Source organism: Plodia interpunctella, chromosome 3, assembly GCF_027563975.2.
Source record: "Plodia interpunctella isolate USDA-ARS_2022_Savannah chromosome 3, ilPloInte3.2, whole genome shotgun sequence".
Taxonomy (NCBI): Eukaryota; Metazoa; Arthropoda; class Insecta; order Lepidoptera; family Pyralidae; genus Plodia; species Plodia interpunctella.
Genome location: NC_071296.1, coordinates 308,321 through 331,504, shown reverse-complemented (window position 1 = coordinate 331,504; position 23,184 = coordinate 308,321). Strand labels below are relative to the sequence as shown.

The following is a 23,184-nucleotide window of genomic DNA, read 5'->3' as shown; positions in this document are numbered from 1 at the left end:
ATGACCGAGTGTCAACTCCACCTAAAACCACGCTCACCGCTTTTTTTGAACTATGCGCAAGGGATGACTTTGCAAAAACTCTTCTGTATGTTGATGTGCCAAGATATTACACCTGGAATGCAACAAGAAAAGAATGGAAACGCAGAGTTCAAGGAACTTCTGTTCAGAATTGGCCCGGTGTTAAATCTGGTGATGCTCTAGGTAGAGTTTACACGATCCATGTGAGCAACATGGAATGCTATTGTTTGAGAATGCTGCTACATCATGTGCGAGGGCCTACGTGTTTCAAAGATCTCAAAAAACACAATGATCAGGAAATGTCAACATTTAGAGAAGCATGTGAGGCTAAAGGTTTATTGGAGAATGACAATCATTGGGATGAAACACTGGAAGAGGCCGTACAATGTAGATCAGCAGCCAAGGTGAGAGAGCTTTTTGCTATTTTAATAGCGACATGTGGACTGTCGAATCCTCAGCAATTGTGGGACAAGTACAGAAATGATATGTCAGACGATATATTATATAGATTGCAAGAAAATAATCCCAATGTCACATACATTGATTCTATTTATGACGAAGCCCTAACAAAGATTGAAGACCAAGTGATAACTATTACTGGTAAAGATTTATCAGATTTTGGGATGAGTAGACCACGTAGGACAGGGCAAGTTTGTAGTGATGTGTTACGCGAACTAAATTATGACCATGCTTTTTTACAACAGCAAATAACGGAGTCCGTTCCACGTTTGAACCCAGAACAAAGAAATGTCTTTAATAGTGTGGTGCAAAAAATCGAAAACGGCGTAGGTGGTTTGTTTTTTCTTGATGCTCCTGGAGGCACTGGCAAAACATTTCTTTTAAATCTCCTTCTTGCTCAAATCCGAAAAGATAAGGGAGTTGCTATTGCAGTAGCGTCCTCTGGCATTGCCGCCACACTGCTCAGTGGTGGCCGGACAGCACATTCAGTACTCAAGCTTCCTTTAAACTTAGCTCATGAAGAAATGCCAGTTTGCAATATAAGTAAAAATAGTGAGCGCGGAAGAATGTTGCAGCAATGTAAGTTGTTGGTTTGGGATGAATGTACTATGTCTCACAAGAGAGCAGTCGAAGCATTAAACCGGACAATGCAAGACATAAAAAGCAACAGAAGTATTATGGGAGGGATGGTTGTTCTTTTGGCTGGTGATTTCAGACAGATTCTACCCGTGATAACTAGAGGTACACCGGCAGATGAAATAAACGCATGTTTGAAGGCCTCTACGCTATGGGCGCATGTGCAAAAATTTAGTCTGACTACAAATATGAGAGTACAACTGCACAACGATTCACAATCGGGGCTGTATGCGGCCACTCTCCTGAAAATTGGTGAAGATCGTATGGCCACAGACATTAACGGTATGATCACACTAAATCACGAATTCTGTAATATTGTTGGCAGCACTGACGATCTAAAAAACAACGTATATCCTGATCTGCGGACTAATATGGGAGACCAAGAATGGTTGTGTGAAAGGGCAATTTTAGCACCAACGAACGAAATTGCTGGACAGATTAATGAAAATATTATGTCAGAAGTGGAAGGTGACGTCGTGGAATATCTCTCTGTAGATAATGTAATGGATACAGAACACGTAACATCATACCCTGTCGAGTTTCTTAACTCTCTAGAATTATCAGGCGTGCCTTCCCATAACCTGAGGTTGAAAGTTGGTGTCCCCGTTCTATTAATGCGTAATCTTGATGCACCTCGGCTATGCAACGGCACTCGATTGCAAATTACGCACTTGGGGAAAAACATCGTTAAAGGAACAATTATGACCGGAACGGCAAAAGGAGAAAATGTTCTGATTCCACGTATTCCCATTATTCCAACAGACTTGCCGTTCCAGTTTAAAAGAGTGCAGTTCCCTTTAAAACCCGCCTTTGCAATGACTATAAATAAAAGTCAAGGGCAGACACTGAAGGTAGCAGGTGTACACTTAGAGAAAAACTGCTTTTCCCATGGGCAATTGTATGTGGCGTGTTCCCGTGTATCTAGCCCCCAAAACCTGTACATATTGTCAAAAGACGGTAAAACAAAAAACGTAGTCTATAGAAACGTATTGTAATAAAATATCGCGTCTATAAACATATATTCCTACAATATACACGTCCTTAGTAAAAAATGACGCGGACGAAGTCGCGGGTAACAGCTAGTGTTTCATAAATTTTTCTAACGAGCGGAAAGTATGTTTAGAACAAAAATTTCAATTCCGCAATAAAAAGGAACATGCAAATAAATGATTTGTGCTACATAATGAGAACTAAAATATCTCCTTGCGTGAATTGAGGCAGTTAAGTGATTATTATTTAAATTGGTTATATATTTTGTAAAATGTCACGCTCAGTTAAACAAATATGGCAATTAGTTAGGGTATAGCTAAGAATTTCGCAAGAATAGGGTATAACATCGGTTAATATACAACTGATGTTACTGTTATGTATATCTCGATGTATGTTTGTTTTGATTGTTTTGTTTTGATTTTTACGTAGTTAAATTAGCTGCTATGCATTTTATCTTTCGAAGAAAATGGTTATATAGAAAATAGCACAGTTACTTAAAAGATGAAACAACAAACAGATTAAGTTTTAAACGCACATTTATAAAAGTTGACGTTCTTTACTATATGGCTTTTTTATCACTGAATTTTAAAAAGTACGGACATTTAATATTGGTTTATTGACGAATTATAAAATTCTCCTCCAATCATGGTCTCCAATATAGGTACGTAAAATTAATAACGTCATTTCCGATAAGATGTATCCCCTGTACACAAAGATGAGAATTTCCTGTAGGAATATAAATCACTGCGCAGTGAATGTGCCTCTAATTCATCACAGCCTCTGGTTGTGGATATCACTTATTCATTGCGGCTACAAATGGGCATTAGTTTGACTTGCAGTAGTAGTCCGGACTCAGCCTAATAGTTTTACGTAGGGCTAAAAAAGTAAATTTTGGGCCGCATTGCCGATCAATTGAGTCGATATTATTTTCTTTTTCAATATTATTGCTTACTAATATGAGTAGGGCCCCAATCGGCTGCTGAAGTAATTTTGGGATTAAAGTTCATATTTTCTTCAAAATCATTTTATTCTCGTGTATCAAATTTAATCGGCGTGATTGAGTTCCAAACATAAAAATATACATATATAGGTTAATTTCTATGAAACTGATTTCTCTTAGTGATTAAGAGCACTGCTCCGGATAGACAGGAAGATTCAATTCATGCTCGAATGTTCTGGAATGTTTTTAACTCATTATTATTTTCAAAATGTCCGTGAAGTTATTCATTATATTTCAGTGATACATTTCCTGATGCGGTTTTGTCAGACGTCGAGTGTCGCACTGAAACATAATGCGACATCAACGCCTAGGGATGATTATTAATGTAAATTGCTGAAAGCCACCGCTCACAATAACGAAGGTCTAGACATGATTCCTAAGCATAAAATTTTGATTATTTACTTTTGAGGTTTATACTTTCTGCACTGTGTACTTTTCCAGCATAAGCCACGGTATATTAATATATCTGTATAGTTAAACGCCGAAGTTTGCCTACATCTAAGTCTACCCGGCTGAACCTAGGTGCAGCCGGCCATCGGGGTTTAGCCGTAACATAACTAATATATTACGCGCCCTTACGTAACCTATTGTGAAGCCAAATCAATAAATTTACACATTACCCGAGGTACCAGGTATTTGTTTTCAATTTCTACAATAAGCAAGTATTTATTTTGGACTAGCTTTAGCCCGCGGCTTCGCCCGCGGTAATTTCCCACGGGAACCTTTAATTTCCGGGATGAGAGGCACCCTATGTCCTCCATATTTCAAACTATATGTTTGCAAAATTTCAAGAAGGCTTTTTCTATCCGTACTCGTAAGCGAAAGAAGACAGTCGAATATACACTAATGCGAGATTTGCGGTTAATTGCAAAAAAATCATTACTTCCTCGTGCTTGAACTGTATTTACGTTATTGTAAGGTGCGATAATGAATGGTAATGGTTTATACGTTATTAGTTTGCTAATGGGCTTTATGGTAGGATAGTCTCGTGATGACGAACAGATATATAGCCTTAGCAGTCAGTTGATAGGCAATAACAATATTCCTAAGGACGGTTGACGTCAGGCATGCGGCTAAAATCACAGCCGAATCTTCGAATTTTCAAAGTTTTTATGCTGATTCCTAATTTGCGGCACCAATCTCCCGGTTGTTCTCATCGTCGCGTGTTACGCGCAAGTTAAAGTTAACGTCAAGGTTGACTGTAACAACTCACTTTAGTATATTCCATTTTTTTTTTATTAATTCATTACCCACTTCGCGGGCAGCGGCGGTGCAGTGATAAAATTACATTTCATTTTGGACATATCTATCAGAGAATGGAAATTTTATTGTCACTCCACGTCGGGTTCCCGCGGTTATTTCCATTTATCCACCTTTCCAGCCTGACTCTAGTCTAGACAGTGTTAACCAACGCGAGGTAGGTCGCGATAAGCACCCTATCTATAGATCATTGATATTCGAAAATGTGGTTTGGCTCTATTTATTTTACAGGAAAATAAGACTGAAAATGCGGTTTAATGGCCGTGGTAATTTGAACCACGTTTAATATAACGATTCAAAAACTAGTATTGCTTTCAACTTTACAGGCTAAATCACCTTATATCACTATTAGACATGTAATATGTGCTTCAAGTACACATAAGGCACGCGTAGTGCTCAAGCCACAATCTAGCAGCAGATATAGGTGATGTATTTTAGTACTCCGTTCTTAAAACTTTCGTATAGGTACGGATCTTTCATAGTGAAGGAGTTGTAGGTAGTTTATAACGTGTTTTCAATCTCATTTAAATTTTAGGACACTAAAGTAACCTTGATACTGAATCGATTCTCTGATCCGAATCACATTCTCTCAATTCTCTGATCCTTGGAGGCCTGATAGATGGTGGTAGGACGTTGACAAATGTGCCGGCGACGCGTTTTTCTGGCCGCCCGGGTCAAAGTTCGCGTGTTACACTGTCAAGGAACTCTGTGATTCCGAGGTTTGTGAAGGAACTTCTTGGAAAAATAACTCAAGTAGAAGAATTCAATGATTCTCACATACTATTTAGCACACTACTAATACATACTTCCATATTAATATTAGAAATGCTAAAGACTGTTTGTCTATCTGTCTGTTCCGCTTTTCACGGCACATATTTTGATGAAATTTGGTATGCATGTAGTTAAACAACCAAATAACAAGGTAACATAAAAACAAATTTCAAATGACTATAACGGGATGAGACTTTGTATGAAAAAAATGTCTGTTCCGCTTTCACAGAGGAATTGGTGCTATATTGAAATTACCTGTGGATATACATGAAGAGTTTTATCAAAAATCAACCACCAAAAGTTTGCAATAAGGGGTCAAATTTTCTTGGAAGGATATAGCAGATACGGTCACACACCGCGAAGCAAATTCAGTTTATACGCTGATAATTATAGTACTATAAACATGTATTGCCCATAGAAACGCACCCGTCAAAAGGAAGCCACGCTCTACGAGCGAAACAGTACAAGTGGCCATCGTTTGTTCTTTGCAAAATAGAACCTCAGGGTTGGTTGATTTACCAACCAGTTAATTCGACGTTGACTTTAACATAAGCGCCATCGACGTTCAGACAAAATGGCATTTTTCTCAGTAAGTTAAAGTGAACGTCAGCGGCGCGCAGGTTAAAGTCAACGTCGAAGTAGACTGGTGCAATCCAATCGAAAAAAATAATCTGTGCAGAAAAATTGTATTTTTTTATGTTTCGTCAGTAAGTATATCCCTTGAAGTGATATAATCTGGCGTTCATTACATTCCAATTAATTGATATTTTTAATCCGCGTCTTTTGTTGAATAGCTAACTTTTAGGAATTTCAATAAATTCCTTCGCAAAAAAGACAATTCTTATATCTCAAATATTTGGATTAGCTATTTTTATGTAGGTAACTCTTATTAATAGATAGATAATGAGAAATACTCGTCTACTTCTTTTCATTTACTTAAATAAAACGTTTTACTAAATTAAATTTCAAGACAAGCTTTAGTTGTGGGTAAACTATTCACGTTCGTTCACCCGGGTGTACCACGGGTATATGGTTCTATATTCAGATCTCTAAAAACACAAGTACACATAAGGCAGACTTTTCATTTTGAGAGCTGGAGCACCGCTTTGTCGGCTCGGGAGGCCTAATTAGTTGTTTGGTTAACTTGAGACTTGGCGACCGGAGACACTTGGCTGGCTTTAGTTAATTGCCCGCTTTTGTCGGCGGCTTCATCTACGTGTAGTTTCTTTCAGATGACATCGCGATCGAATCGGTGGCAAAATTAGTGAAGACCCCCATCAATGTAAAAGGTCCCAGGTTCAATACGAGTAGTATTATATATATTATAGTAGTATTTCATGAGTTTGTGAACCAATCTGACTAATGTATAATCAAAATCAAATCATTTATTCGGAAACTACACCTTCACAGGCACTTTTTCACGACATATTCTAATTTAAATAATATTTACCAAAGCTACAAACTATTAGCATTTCGGAACGACCACTGCTGAGAAGATATAACTTATTTTAAATTATATGCTTATCCTATACACACACGTACCGTTACTAGCTCATTATATTATGCGCTAATAAAGCGATGGTCGAGAGGTTAATGATAGAAAGATTCACGCATTACTTCTTATTCACCAATACGTAAAAGTACCAATAAGGTATATTAGTACTTTTCACAGACCATCACGTGCTTCTAGTGAAGGAAATCATCGTGAGGAATCATGTTCTGTTTAGCATTCTACATGCTGATCCCGTGCCGAGCTTCAGTGCTTACAGAATCTATTTATCAAACCATCGTACACCAGACGTGCCTTGAATTAAAATCACACAAAACTTAATAACGGCTACACACTATCACCGAACTTGGACAGATGCCGACACGAATGAACGAACATTGCGTACTTTGGTACCAGAGCTTTTTATTTACCGCACTAAAAAATAGCAATGTATGCCGGATCCGCCAAAGTTTGGCGAACTGTTTGCCGATAGTGTATAGCTGTCATAACGTTTATAGGCAACTTCTAGTTTTATGGAACTATTACCGCTTTGAGACGATTTTTGTTTTACTGGCACTTTTCATTATTGATTTCTCTTTCTGGGAGTGTGATGGGAATTTAAAATTAATTCTCTATGATCAAATTGGCGTTTGTACGTGGAGTTTTTTTTTGTTTAGGATGGCAGATGTGCAAGCGGTTTTTTTAATTTTAATTATATAGTGCGCCTCCATAGCTGCGTACTTAAATAAAATACTAAGCATTGATTGTTTTCCAATAGGATTGATTGATTGTTTTCAAAATCCAAAATATAACATCTAAAAGCGTTACGTCAAAATAGGGAAGTTCAGTTATGAAATATGAATTTTACTTAGCATTACAATAGTAACTACAATCCTATCAAGCTATCGTTATAGTTGAACAAAGCGAGTATTCCTTTGATTGGATGGCTGCTGTTGGTTGTAGATCAAAGTATAATACTTCAGAAATACCAATTGTGTCAGGGCAATGATTAAAGTAATTGATTTTACTACAATACAAAGACAGCGTTCGTCAGGTATCTTAACAAACTCATTAATAATGGTTGGGAATCTTCCAGTTTGAACAGTTTTCTCAAAAAGTAGTAAATACATTGTGCTGTAGTGTTTTGATCTTGGTCTTTAGAGATTAGTGAGTTCAAAAACATTTTCTTTATCTTGGAAGAACATTTCAGCTCAGCAAATTATGTACCGTTCCGCTAGAAGTTTTTAAGTAAAATCAAGTTAAATTCAATTAAGTTAAATCGAAATAAAAACATGAGAGACAATAATACAATCATTTTAAAGCCAATCCCGAATAATTGTATCATTAATAGTTTGACAATTGAATTCAAACTTTATTATTTTAAGAACAGCGCTGATTTCTGTGTTGTTGATTGTGCTTGCTTAGTGTTTTCCCGTGGTTTGTTTGACGCTATTCATCATCTCAGTTGGCCAATCGCCAGTGTTTAGTCTGTATTGATTAACGATTGCGACATCCTAACCCGATTGGCTTTTAATTTCTTTTAGAATTGCATTGTCATTTTTTTGTGATTGCAGAGTAGAAGATTCCGAGAGGAGTCTGTTTTATCAAACAACATTTCGCTACACAATTCAATTTTATAAAAATTTAATCGTTAATAAAAGCTCGTTGTAAATACTCATAAATACTGACCGCAAAATTGTTTAGACTATTTTAATAAAGACATTAACTTAATTAAGATACTTAAAGTTCACTAGTGTGTGTCATGACAGATGCCTTTGGGCGACACGAATAAAATCTATCACCCATAGAAAAAAGGGCCATGTAAATCAAGTCAGAACTACATCAGGAAAAAGTAACTTATTCAATACTTGAATTGAGTGTGAGTTTATTACTTCTGATCCCAAATTTGTAAATGAAGCTACAGAACCAAACGATCTGATAGAAAAAGATATTTACTCAAACAGATTTGTACTTTATAGACAATTATAGACACTAGAAGAATATATATGAAAATCACTTGTTGGAACTGAGTAAAAGCTCAGTGGAATGGGAAAATATTGTATTGTTTGACGCTCTACTGATGCCTTTCTAACTAATAGATAAGTACGCTGTTGAGAAAGTAATATTAAAATCGGTAGAACATTTCCTGATAAAGGTGTCATTAAACGTCAATTTTGGCGGAGTATTTGGCCTCAGGGAAATCATTACGTTGTCACTTTGCTCACCTATTGTCGAAAAGAACAATGAGATAGAAAAAGAAAATACAAATACGTTGAGTGATATATAAATGATTTTAGATGTATGTTAATTGTTCGTCTGTTATAACTCATATTTTTAGTTCTTTTAAATTGGCACAGCGATTTGGCCGTGAAAGCGTAACATACATATAGACTTTCGGATTATAATATCTGTATGGTTACTAAATAATTAATCACAAAAGAAAAAATAATTAGGAAAATATATGTTCTCGGTTTTTGTGAAAACTTATTTAATTTATGTTAACAAAGTTAGTTCATTTATTAAAGCTTTTTGTTGTTTTGAAGGTCCATTTAGGCGATGATTGATTACCGAAATGTTACCAAAATGGCTTCGAAACTTTACTCACTAAAGTTTAGCGAACATATGATTGCGACGTATTGAGGTTGAGTTAGCTATAAAAAGTATACTTAATTGACTGGAGTTCACGTACACTATGTGGGGATTTTGGGGATAGCTGCTACAAAGGTATGTAATTAAACATTAATTTATTTTATTTTTGAAAAATATACTCTTCGAACTGCTAACTAACAAACTTATTCAAGTTTTTTTTTCGAAATCTATTAATAAATATCTTAGTTGATGAATAATTAAATTTGATCTTGTTCATCGATTTCTCAGAATTTAATCAAAAGTGTTAATCGCAATTTTAGCAAGCAAAGTCTTAGAATATTATTTTTCGACATTTTCGAGGTTTCACTGCAATTTATTAAATGAAATTGCAACAATAAAATAAAAACTCAAACTAAAACTTTGAGATTTATAATATTTACAAAGTGGCATGTAATATTTGGGCGACCGCCAAGTGAGAAATAACTATGTTGACAATAACAATAAAAGTTAGGTAGCCGTATCAGCGAACCAAACCAGTTAACCATAACAGTTAAATTTACTATAGCTTTACCTGTCCACCGCTCTCTAGCGGATAGCGGTGCCAACTTGTTAAACGTTATGGTAGCTGGGTCGAAAAGAAATAGAACCGACTGGTGATATACGCTATCGCTAAACTTTGGTGTATTCGGCGTGTATTGCTGGTTTTACATTGAGGTAAATTAGAGCTCTCATACAAACTACGTAATGTTCATCAAATCTCGTCGGCATTTGAGTTCGGTGATAGTATGTAGCCGGTAATAGGCGCAGTTTCTGTATACAGATAAGTAAATTTAGATAGGTATTTAATGTTTATAGTATTGTAGGATCCTTTAATGGCAGTTAAAGTTTAAAGCATCAGAGCGTTAGCTTGTGTTCCATTCGCAACTTCATTCGATTTCATTTCTATACTATTCGCATAATTTTCTAATCTCGTGATCGCAATTTTTTATTATATTAAGAGTTGTTTTCTATGATTTTGTGCAATCCTATCAGATTTCAAATTCATATAAAAATAACGAGCAGGCTTTTTTCTAACCGAGTCACGTACACAGTGATTATACAGTCCAGACAGGAAAACACATGGTAATTAGTTGTATTAATCACCACAATCGTTAGGGCTGCGACTGTGACGAGTGGCTCTCGTTATCCACTGCTCTGGACATTCATTGGAAATTCACCTCTATTACTATCCCATAGAGGTCTATGTAGGGTAACTTCACATGTGGTACACTGTACGTTGTTCCTAATTAATGATAGCATATCGTGTTGCACGATTCTTGGAACTCTTTGAAGTATGTGCGGTTGGTTTTGTAGACAAATGCTAGAGTTGCTCACCTTCTGTGCTATCACCGACACTGATGCTTGGTTGATGATCATGATCTCATGATCAGATATTATAGAGAAATTATGATTATGTTAGACTTATAGACAAATCCACGATTTTACCGATTTGATTCACTTATGATAGCGATCATGGAGCACTTGCTTGATATGAAGAAAAATATAGTTATGAAACCTAATTTCTAGTTGATGAATTATTTAGCTATTGCATGAAATTAAGAAAGCATAAGCGAAACATTAAAGTAGTACTAATTTTTTTCTACGTCTCTCAACAATTCCTTCGATATCGAAGTGTGTTAATTCTAATACTGGTGTTAGATTTTATTCAAGTCACCTAAAAACATGTTTAACCTATCCATAAGGAATACAACTGTTTCGTCCAGATTTTGCAGATATTAGTTTATTAACATTAAACGGCTTTTTAAAATATGTCCCAGCATTTAGTGGAACCATAACTTCATTAACGTATTCCTCCGAGATTTGTGTAAGTCGTTTGTCGAACTTCTCCAAAGAAAATTTGGAATTTTAAATTTACAGCATAATTTAATTTTGGATAATTTGGTTGTTAGAAATTCGAAACTTTCCAATTATGCCGAGTTTATATTGTTACCAAAAAGTTAAATTATGATTCCCAATTTCCAAGTCGTATTATTATTTTCATGTAGGAAATTAGAATATACTACAAAAGAAAACTTGGTGGAACAAACAGATTAAGGCGTAGATTGATATTTAAGCTTATTATAATGTCAGATTTATAAAAAATGCTGGCTCAACCGCTAGATTTTTGAAAAAGATGATTGTCATGCATAGATCGGCATTTCTTCTCAGCAGTGGTCGTTCCGAAATGCTAGTAGTTTGTAGCTTTAGTAAATATCATTCAATTTACAACATGACGTGAAAAAGTGCCTGTGAAGGCCTAATTTCTGAATAAATGATTTGATTTGATTTGATAATCAGGCAGAGAATTTGGGAAACGTGGTCAAATTCTTTCTTCATAACATGTAATTAAAGCTGATTCCTAAGTAAATTGTAATTAACAGCAATAAACAGAATCTTATGAACAATGTAAACTAAACTAAAAGTAAGGGGTCAGTTTTATTATTCAAGGGCCCTCGGAACTCCAAAGACACACAATTATCGAAGCCAGCCTCGTTTTCGCCGACACTGGATAAACAGTGAAACTTTAAATGCAGTTCGTCAACTAAGCGCTTCGAATCTTTCCGAGGCTGAAACTCTAGCCAGCGGTACCGCCACGAGAGCGACGTATTATTAGGAGGATCTGACATATCGCTAAGTAGAACTAGCTCAAGAGAGGAGACTGGATGAAGGAGACGGAGATAAATACATCGTATCGGGTTGCTGGTGTCTACGGGCTGTGGTGTTTGCTAATGTTATAAGAAAACAAAATGTTGGAAAAGATATTTCGTGGCCGCACCGTAAGCACCTAAGGTTCGACAAACAGAAATGGCTAACACGGGCAAGCAATCGCTCCGGCAAATATTTGCGTCTCGCTGTGGCTCCGATCAACTCCGATGTTATTATGGTGATATTCTAGTCACTGAGTTATGTATCCGGGTTTTCTCATTAGGAACGAGCGCGGAACGAAAACTTTGACATATGGACTTTTGGGAACTAACTAACATTCCAGATGAATTTATGAAATATGTTAGAGATATATATATATCCTGTGAATATCTAATATCTAATATCTAATATCTGGATAAATGTTTGACATTGACTTTTGAGATTTTATACTTACTTTTGCAGGGCTTTATTTTGTAAATAAATAAGTTTTCGTTTAGATTTTAATGACGGTACGGTTTGCTTTTATGTTTCACATAAGCAAATACTGCATTTAGATTATTATGAACTTTAGGACTATTTGGACAATGAAGTCAAAAAGGACCCGGGGTCGATGCCCTGAAGTCTAGACTAGTAATTCTATAAATATTCAAATATTTGCATGTCCATCAACTTGGCTTACATGAGTTGTTTTGTATGCAGATGTCACTGTGTTTGCAGGGATTTAATGATTATTAAATCCATGTAAATGTATTCATTCTAATACTGTTACTGACTTCTTCTTAGCGGGTCGACTCAGGCGGTTGAATTTGTGATGATCAAGTACTTCACCATTGCCAGCATTATATCGAATAAGTCCACATATTAAAGGCCAGTCGTGACGAGACAGTGAGCTACATGAGTAGTTTAAAAAAACAAATCATATTTTCATAAGTATATTGTTCTTAAAATATGATTGATTATATACCTATAAAAGCTCCCACAACAGGAAGTCACTAATTCTTTATCCGATATTAATCTTATCTCAAGAAACTATCAGGAACAAACCACAACTTTTGCAAAGCCAGTCCCGAAACAGGAAAGAGCAAGTTATTAGTTCCCCTCGTCATTAGTGTGGCTCAAATATTTGGCAAAATCCTAAACAAATCGGATTTCATTGGATGATGCGTGTGCGGACAGCAAATATTGACGACTTGAGATCTTTGACCTCCTCGGAGTAATTACGGTTGTATTGACTATATCGGAATATTCCTGCGATATCAGAACTTACTTTGTACCTTTTGGAGAATGTTCCGAACAATAGATTGTAAAAAAGCTTAAGAATTATCAAGTAGAAATAACCTTTATAGAACCAGTGACCTTTCTAAAGAACAATTATTTAAGGTATATTCCTCTATTGCTGTCTTTGTTACATGGAATATAACAATATTATAAACACACACAGTTGACGAGCAATACGACCTTCACCTATTGTTTCCGTCGTATCTCATCCCATCTATTGTTTTTTCCGGCGTCCCCGAACTTCTTCATATCTTTGTTAGCTCACCCGTTTTTTTATCCCTCCCCCCTCCCCCTTAATCCATTATCTTCACGTTACTTGGTTAGCACCCCGTGCCGCGGGTAGGCAGATATTTTATGACTTTCCAGTTTTTCCTCACTTTTTATCAGGTTATATATTTTTTGCATCGAATTAATTAATGATTATCTTTATATTATAATTATAAGTTAGATAAGAAGGTTCCAAAACATGATCATATTAGTGTTATATAGAAATAACAAACGTATACCTACCTATACTCTAAATAGATTTGTCCTCGAATCAAAAGAATTGGATACAAACTAACTACAGCCGATATTGAATTTCGTATTTTCAAAATGTTCAGCGTATTGCAATTAAAATAAAAGTGGCGAAAATTTTCTTATGAAAGTCGCTTCAGTTTTATGTGGTACGATTCAAAAAAGTTTTCTACTGCGAGTTGAGCAAACGGCATCCAACTCTATCTTCAACCAAATTGAGCAAAAACAGACGTCGTTAAACTGAAACAAAATGTGCCGTCTGCTGCACCGTGCGACGTCTCACCGTTTCATTTTGTTTACATTATCACTACGAATTCAAATTTAGTTGTGCAACAATGAGAATTTGAACAAACCTTTCAAGTTTAATTTTGTTTCTTGATCCAATTACCAGCAGTAATTATTTCTAACATCGTGACTAACATCGGAAGCAGTTCTGCCATTTTTCTTTTCTTTAAAATATATATCATCCGTAACCTCTAATAATAAAGCCAATTTCAAAAGGATGCAGATTAAAAAAGGTATTTTTAGGGGCTGTATCGTTGGCGGCTATAAATATTGTCTTAATTGTTTTCAGGTGAAGTGAGGCTTGAGCGTCGTCGCTGCTCCGGATTACTGGGTGAGTACGGTTTAAAGGCCTTCCTAACAATATTAAATAATCCAGTTCTGTATTACTATTAAATGTGACATTATGACATTAATCACACTGGAGCGACCCAAACCCAGCCCCAAGTGTCATTTCACTGACAAACGATGAAGAAGACGATATCAGTACATGCATATCTGCTGTATCGATAATCTGCTGTGGCGTTCCATATATTGGTGTGTAATTTGGTATTGATTTTAGAAATAGACATGGAAAAATTTTAGATCTGTTTTTATCTATATTGCTTTGTTAAACTATCTTTCTGCCAAATTAATTTTTAGACGGTTAGTTTCCTTTGGCTTGCTATCCACAAATGATTATCGATCTTATAGCCTTATTACAACTTTTAAAGTAATAAAATTACACAGATTGTGCCTACATTGATGTCGACATAGCGATGCGTGTAGGTACAGGTTGGCTCAAACAAATGGCTCGATAAGGGTAATTTTCCGCCTGACAGCGATTAATCAGCAAACACTGCATTATTATGCATCAGCACGTATGTTTGACTTGCCCTGTTAGACTATGTAGTTAGATTATGACTTATGTACTAGTATAACATTCCATTTATCATCAAAGCCAAGGTTGATGGCAGAGATTGTATTTTTTTCTAAAATTATTTATTTAGTTTAGTTAACCAAACCAAATTGACTCCAGCAAAATGTAAAAAGTCTTGAGGCTATTCTACGTCAGAATAGGACCACTCCAAAAGGGAGCATCCTTGAATGTTGTATGAGGCGACCAAAGGACACAATACCTTTACAATTGATAGACAATAATAATATACTTAAAGAGCATTGACATCAAGCGGCCAATAATAAAAACAGAGTCTTCAAAACTTTATGATTATTTTTACGCGAAGTTCGGTCTTCGGGTCTCATCAGAAACACGAGAGGATGACTCAGAAAAAACTAATGAAGTTTCATGTATGGTGGAAACTCGACGAGTCACAGAAAAAAATAAGATTATGGATCGATACAAAATTCCAGACAACATAATGGAAAATGCGAATAGTTACGCTCTAATATTGATTCAGTATTTATCGTTACATAAACATACCTGTGCATAATTTATAGATAAAATCATTTCGTCATTATGTACGCATTTAAAGAGAACTAGTGGACACGTCTTATATTTATCCAACACTTACTATGGAAATGTTGAAGCCATAAAACACAAATGGCCACTAGCCGAAGCTCAATTCAGCGGAATTGAAACCGAGATTCGTTCGAAGAATTTACTATTGTCCAACTAGTCATATCAGATACTTTTTTCTAATGTCATTAACAAAATTTTATGTGAAGCTTGTATGACAGTAATATATTGTGACCGAGTGACGGATTCTGAATTTTTGAATTGTAAATCGCGTAATTGATAACAATTGCGTATTTGTGAACGACAATAATGTCTGGCCCAAGCATGGTGCAGTATCCTCATAACATATGTAATTGATTTATGACATTATTACGTACGTTTTGTACATTGAGCTTTTTATTTATATATATATATATATATTGTGTGACAATTTCAATAATTTTATTGGAAATACAACTTTTATTGTATTTATTTATTCAAATTTTTACATTTTTAATAATGATGTAAATTCGTCCTCCTAATTTTTAATATATATATATAAGACCTATATTTGTTAATTGACGTCCTTGGAGAAAAGGCTGCGGTGAATTTTGTTGCGCCGCTTCTTCTTCACTTGCGCTTTGGAAGCCGGCAGTAGACTTAGTTTAAGTAATTTTTTTGACGTCAATAAGTGATGTATATCATCCTAAATTGAATAAAGAATTTTGAATTTGAGTTTTATCAATTACGCGATTTATGATTTATATTATCCTGGAGATAATAAAAACAATTGAACAAACAATAGGATCGCGTCAGATTGGGCCGAATTGATAGTTTTTCATACATTTTATTTTTTACCCGGTCGAATAGCCAATTATGTGCAGTCCGCTGTCCGGCACTAGCGCCATCCATTGCTAGCCAGCGCCATTGATATTTGTCCGATACAAGCCAGCTTGATTTAAACAGTCGTTCCAGCCAGACTGTCCTTGTTGAGGCGAGACAGATCAGAGAAAACCTAGCAATGTGCATGACCTGTATGAAAATGTACCTGGATGTGATCATAAAACAAGAACTATTTTTTACGACACGCAGTTCAGCTGATGTGAGTGGAATTAAATTACAAAATAGTGTGCATATCAACTTGGTAAAACAAAGTATGTAGTAAGTATTTTGTTGGATTTACTATATCTATCATAAAATGTTTAATTTTTATTTATCTGTAATCAATCTAAAACTAAATTATTCTATTTTATAATAATAATAATTTATAATAATTATAAATTATTATTATTTATTCTATTTTAGTTGATAACTAAACTAAAATAGAATAAATTATTATCTAAAACTGAATATTTATTTAATACTTTGGAATAATGTAAAGTAATGAAATATATCTTTATTTGTTCATTTTAATATTTAAATCTGAAATTAATTTGCCTAAGATTCTGGTAATAAAAGTTAGTCAACTAATGTAAAGCGAGTCTAGTAGAGACGTAATAAAGGTCAAGCCGAGGCAATAAAGTGCCCTTTCGGTATCTCTTGGTTCTGAGAGTAAAGAATAAGAATATTTGTGTACCTTCCAGTGTAATAATGACGAGTTCTCGAGAATTAACGAAGAGTCTAGACTTCAAAAATTATATTCTGAAAGTCGTGATACTCAATACCATAAGATGTATTTGATAATTAATGTAATTCGTTTAGTTTTTCTGAATTATTTTCAATGGTAAATCCAATTGTTACCCAAAATAAACATTCAGAAAAAAATAAGCTCTTGTCTTATTAAAATTTAGCTTAATAAAAATGAAAAGCATGTGTGACATGCGCCGTGGGAAATGCATTGGTTTTATTAGGTCTATTTGCATACATTGCAATTTTTGTCTCAATTACTGTAATATAATTTTTCAAATATTTTTGAGGTAAATTAACAATTTCGCTGGACATTATTATAATTAGTCATTTTTATTTTGGCCATTTGTCGTGCAAATGAATCTCATTAATTACTATTGAAGTCGTTTGAGCTAGCATTCTGTTCATCAAAACATCTGGTTTGTTTGCGATATTTCATGTCTTAAAAATAGAACTATATAATACCATAGGTCAGAAGGATTTTACATCACAAACATACTTAAACTATATACTAACGTATTTATGCGTTATGCAATTTCAATCAGTCATCACTTGATTGTTTACCATAAGTCTTTGTGTTGGGAACAGAAGCCTTCCCGGAAGGAAGCGGAGACAATAGCTGCAAACTACTTGCGTCGACGGGACAATTACGTGCTAAGTGACAAGTAATTAGTGGAGATATTGCAAGCGACGGCCCGGCTATAGGGGAATTGCTTAACCATTTTACGTCAGTCAGTTTTTATAATGCTCTGAAGAAGAAATCTGCAGTAAAAATTTTGATTTTATTTCTGTCCATCATTATTATTTTTTAATTTTTCTTGGTTTTCTGTGGGTCTAGGCTAAATAAATGTAAGCAAGCAATGAAGGAATAGATTCGGGAAAATCTTACACCGTTTGAGAATCTGCCAGGCAAAGTAAAATGCATATAATAAATGCGTGGCGTGAAAATACATATAAGAAATGGTTGATAAATTCAATTGTCCTTTAACCTCTTTAGAGATAATTGATGTTCTGACTCACGTATGCCTAGAACTTGCTCGAACTTGACAAACAACGTACTAAATCCTAATTCTGTCGTAATTATGATTTGTTCCCGCCAGCGAGTGCGTTGACCCCGGGCCTATTAATCTCCATAGGAAAGAGTTCGCGTCGCAACTCGATTTCAATTTGTACAACTCTGTCGAGTTGTTGATTTATAGCGCATTACCATTGTTACTTGAATTCTATTTTGAAACTTGGTAGAGGATAATATTTTATCCAATCACCTGAGAGGCACTCATGGTATTTTTTTGCCAAACTACTCGACATTGGCAAGCGAAGAGGTATATCGCCAGAAATAAGTAATCTATAATCGGAACTATTGCTATTTACTATATATAACTGATTACATTAATATATATTTCAAATATCGTACTTAAATGAAGTTAAAGATTTACTGAAATATTTTCGACGCAGTTTTATTGATTCTCACACTCATCACGAGGAAACAATGAGAAAAACATGAAGCCGCTTACCTAATTATCGTTGTTGTAAATTATTATTGCATAAATTATAATGGAGAAGAGGAAGATACGCAATAGATTCTCAAAACAGGTAACCTACTTGTGAGTGTGAATTTCCTTCGAGATTATACAAAGACTGAGAGAGAGAGAGTCGATGGTAGTAACACAGTCTGTGCTTCAAAGGCTCCGATGTATCGGAGGGTAACAGGATTAGCTTGAGCTCACGCGAGAGCTTCTGCAGTCAATTTAATTCTTGTTACGTATAAGGATGTTATACGATTTGTGATTAGGATAAGCAAACATGGGTAATCCAATATAGTCTTATAATATATCAGGCAGAAGATCGGGGCTGTTGATGTGATCAAAGTGGATATGTTTCACGTAAGGAAGGACACCGAGCGACGGACTAGACGAGCGCTAGAATGGAGACAAGAGAGACCACAACAAGAAGTTGTTCAGCAGATAGATGTCATGACTGGGTGAGGAGACTTAGAGACATGCAGTCACCGAGGAAGAAGGGGGAGGCCTATGTCAGGGGGCCCATAACGGGTGAAGAAAGGGCTGCAATAAAGTTGTTGAAGATAAGAGTAGAGTTTATTACACTTCGGATTTTCAAAGGCAATTTGCGTTAAACTATTCAAGGGATTACACGTTTTCTCAAAACCGTACACGTAGTCTGACTAGAACTAGTCAATTAAGATAACCTAGGAAATGTGAGATCTGCAAATGGTCGTACGAACGGAATCCCGTCTGTAGCGCCGTCATGTAGCGGCGACCGCAACGGAACGGCTCCGGCTGGAGGCGGGAACTAGACGATAGGAGATGGCGGTAAAATTTATGGTTATTGTATGAAAGCGTGTGTATTCACACACGCTTTGAGAGTGCTGTGAGATTAGCGGGTAAAGATTTCTTTAGAACGTACTTATATAATTAACTGAAACATTGAAAATAAATTCAAACAAGAATATATATGATATAACCAATACTCTAAGGGAGTATTGGTTATATCATATATATTCTTGTATCATATATATTCTTCATATAATAACTGTTTTAATAATGTTTAAACTATATAATACATTTACATGAAAACTTTAACTTAAAACATGTATAGAAAATATAATTCCCGGAAATCGTGAACCTATTCTATAAATTGCCACCATTCTTTTTAAACCCATTAAAAATATTTGCGTCTCGTTGTTAGTTCAGACCGCGTTTATACCTTGCACCACCCGCTTTGTAAGTAACCGCTCACTGTTTCAATTCAAGTGAATTAAATTCTGTGGCGATTGCTTAGCTCTTAGTTTTAGACAATTTGCATATTTTACAAAACTGTCAACCTGTAAACAGGCGTGATATACGTTTTAATTTTAGTTTATATATTGAATAACTGTCTCATCGGAGTGTACTCTTGCTATATTCTCGACTGTAGGGCCCCAAAGCCGCTGCATTTAAATTTTGAAGATTTGGCATGATTTCACGACCAGCCACCACCGGCTGCCGGTTTCTATGAACAACAAGATTCTCCATAAAACGAATTTCGTTCAAGTTCGTAAGAGTTCTTTCCTTGTTGTTCATTACTTGAATGCAATGTAGCTAGTACAATAATTTTCTGTTATCTACGATCTCATTTCCATAGATACACTTCCTCGTGACTCGATCTACATCTCATCTCTTCACACGAGAAACTCCGTATACTTATTGTTTGATATTACAGTTACAATGTCATGACACATATTGTACGTTGCCGGCTGATGCGTGATTATGTTTCCTTCTAAGAAATACTGTATTTACACGTTATATTATTCGGATTACGATAAATGTGCTAAATCATATATTGTTAAGAAGTCGATGACTTCTATTAAGTTTTTGGATACATAGACCTGATGACGTCAACAATCAACATGTAGAAAATTCTGAGAAAAAAAAATCTAGACGAAGTCAATCGAAATTCGTCCATTTTCACTTAGAAATAGTAACAAACTTTCATCCACACTTCTTCCTTCACGTTTATAATATTAGTGGGATACGAGCACATTGACAGATATTGCCATTGCTCGCTTGTCCCGCGTGCCCTAACACCTGTGCTCGGGCTGACTTGATGGCAACTTCAGCTTGGTAAAGGAAAAACATATATGATTGACAGTTAAAGTTCAATTCACTAGTGTGTATGCGGCTACGAGTAGTTGCCAGTAGAAGATGGTAGGTGCTGTTGGTAGTCATAAAAGTCATGTCAGATGATTTGAATAAAATCTGACAGCAGTGTTAGTAATAACACACTGGGAAAAATATAAAGAAGATGCAGCTTCTGATGAAATCATTGAAGTGGCTCGGCTGTGGCAAAAAAGGATATACCAAAATAGGACTGACATAGATTCGCAACAAATAATAAGTTGATTGACATCGGAACCACAATGTTCTCCAATATGCAACACTTCACAAACTACGCAATACCAAACAATAACGTACCAAATTTGAATATAATTTTCTCTTTGACGAGATCGCAATCAGTCACTGATTCGCAATTCATTTGTTATGAGACTATTTCGACTACACAAGTTTATCTGATCAACCAACCAAATGACAATTTGAAATCAAACATAAATAACACTAGCTGCGCCCCGGGGATTCACTCCCATGAGAATTTCGGGCTAAAAAGTACCCTATGTGTTATTCCAGGTTATTTTCTACCCGCGTACCAAATTTCATAACAATCGGTCCAATAGATAATGCGTGAAGAGGTAACAAACAAACTTACTTTCGCATTTATAATATTAGTTGGGATTAATATAGACCGCAATGAAACCCTAGTCAATTTTGATGTTAACTTTAACCTGCGCGCTTCTGTTGTTTAGATAAAATCGCGTAATTTGTCAGTCTTTTGGTCAAAGTTAACTGGTTAAACTTACTGACCTGAACTAGAGTGTTTTACACATATTTAGATAAAACAAAGTTCTCCGAAAAAAAACATATTTAGCTACACATATGGCTTCTATACTATTACTACATCTTCTATTTCTACGAAAATACTCACTGAGGCTGAAAACGACTACTGAAGCTGAGTCCTAGCTGAAACGTCGGGCTGGACGATTTTAATGACAAGTATGTACCCACTACGGTATAACTATTAACATTATCTAGCCTATTTACTGTTACTGACGGCATTTATATACCAGTAATATATATTAGACGCCATTTATACATCAGTATTCCCGCTGGAAACCAACGCAACATTTGGTAATATACATAAATATGATTGCATTAAATTTGATTACTTGTTTGTTGATGAAGTGCGGTTCATTTTACGCGCTCTGTGAATTCATGTATAAAATGAATTGATTGCATTAATGGAAATTAAAATTCATTTCATGTTCGTTACATATGTTATGGACAAAAGTAATATGAATGTTCAAGCTATTATGAATGGAGCAAGTCATTTGACCATGCGACGTGTATACACCTATGTACTCTGTATTACATCAATAGAGATTGTTGGAATTACCGTGGTATGGTAACATATGTTGTCAAATGCTATCGACAAGCAAAGAAGGGCAGTTGGCACCGTCAACACTTTTTTAACTTTAACGTGCGCAGAAAAATACAAAGTCCTCCATTTTGTTTAAACTTCAGCGGTGCGCCGGTTAAAGTCAACGTCAAATTTAATATTGCAACGCAGCCATAGTTCTATCTACGCTCTATTTACTCAATCAATCTTCTTTAAATTTTACATACTTGTAGTTTGAAATTACATAATATTTAAAAAATGGTAAAAATGGTAGTTTGAATAACATTATATTTAAAAAATGGTAAGCCCTTCTGGCATAATAGGGAGCAACACTGTTTGAATGAGTTTCTTTCGGCATTTCTTCTCAGTAGTGGTCGTTCCGAAATGCTAGTAGTTTGTAGCTTTGGTAAACATCATTTAATTTAGAATATGACGTGAAAAAGTGCCTATGAAGGCCTAATTTCTGAATAAATGATTTGATTTGATTTGAAGTATGGGTAGCTTTCATACCGGAAAAAAAACCCAGGCAAAGCCGTGAGCAAAAGCTGGTTAATTATAAATGGATTAATAAAACTACGAATCAAAAATGTTATCCATTTCGAATTTAATTAAATATTATTCAGAGCGGTCTGCGGTTCAATTTATTGCTACCGCTTGAGGGGTGCCATTGTTTGTCTATCGGAAAATCAAACTATTGCTTCGTTATTAAATGAGCTTAAAACCCTTTTGCATAAACTGCTGGTTGAAAAAAGGTGTATAAACACCAGTATAACAGTTAGCCCTCATACAGATCAGACGGGATCTTTTTAGAGCCAATGTTCATCAGGCCTTCAAATTCAGGATCACTCGAATTTTTCGAAGTGCGAATTGTTTTTCTGTGTTGGAACTGGCAATAAGGCAATGGCAATAATGCATTTCACACTGCTGGAGATCCAGCAATAATGTAAATTATTTGATGAGTTTGGAGTCAAAGCCCCCGTACCGTATAATTAAAAATGTTTATCTCTCGATTTCGATCAGCGCGAACTGCGGTTTGTTCAATCTCGCCAGAGAGAATTGTGAAAATTATTGTTGGATCGGAAAATTATGTTTATCGAATTTTTGTTGATTTTTTTGAAAATTTTCAATTTAATTTTATTGTGA

General features: G+C 35.4%; 1 protein-coding gene across 9 annotated transcripts in view; it reads left to right on the top strand.

The window, feature by feature from the left end:
• Window positions 1–23,184, top strand: part of AstC-R2 (Allatostatin C receptor 2) — a 104,061-nt gene that overhangs the window by 13,099 nt on the left and 67,778 nt on the right. For 7 of the 9 annotated variants that reach the window (XM_053769101.2, XM_053769103.2, XM_053769105.2 and 4 more), the window contains exon 2: window positions 14,266–14,307. The exons of the other annotated variants lie outside the window; for them this stretch is intronic. The gene's annotated coding sequence lies outside the window, so the exon portion shown is untranslated. The remainder of the gene's footprint in view (window positions 1–14,265; window positions 14,308–23,184) is intronic. 9 annotated transcript variants of the gene reach the window in all.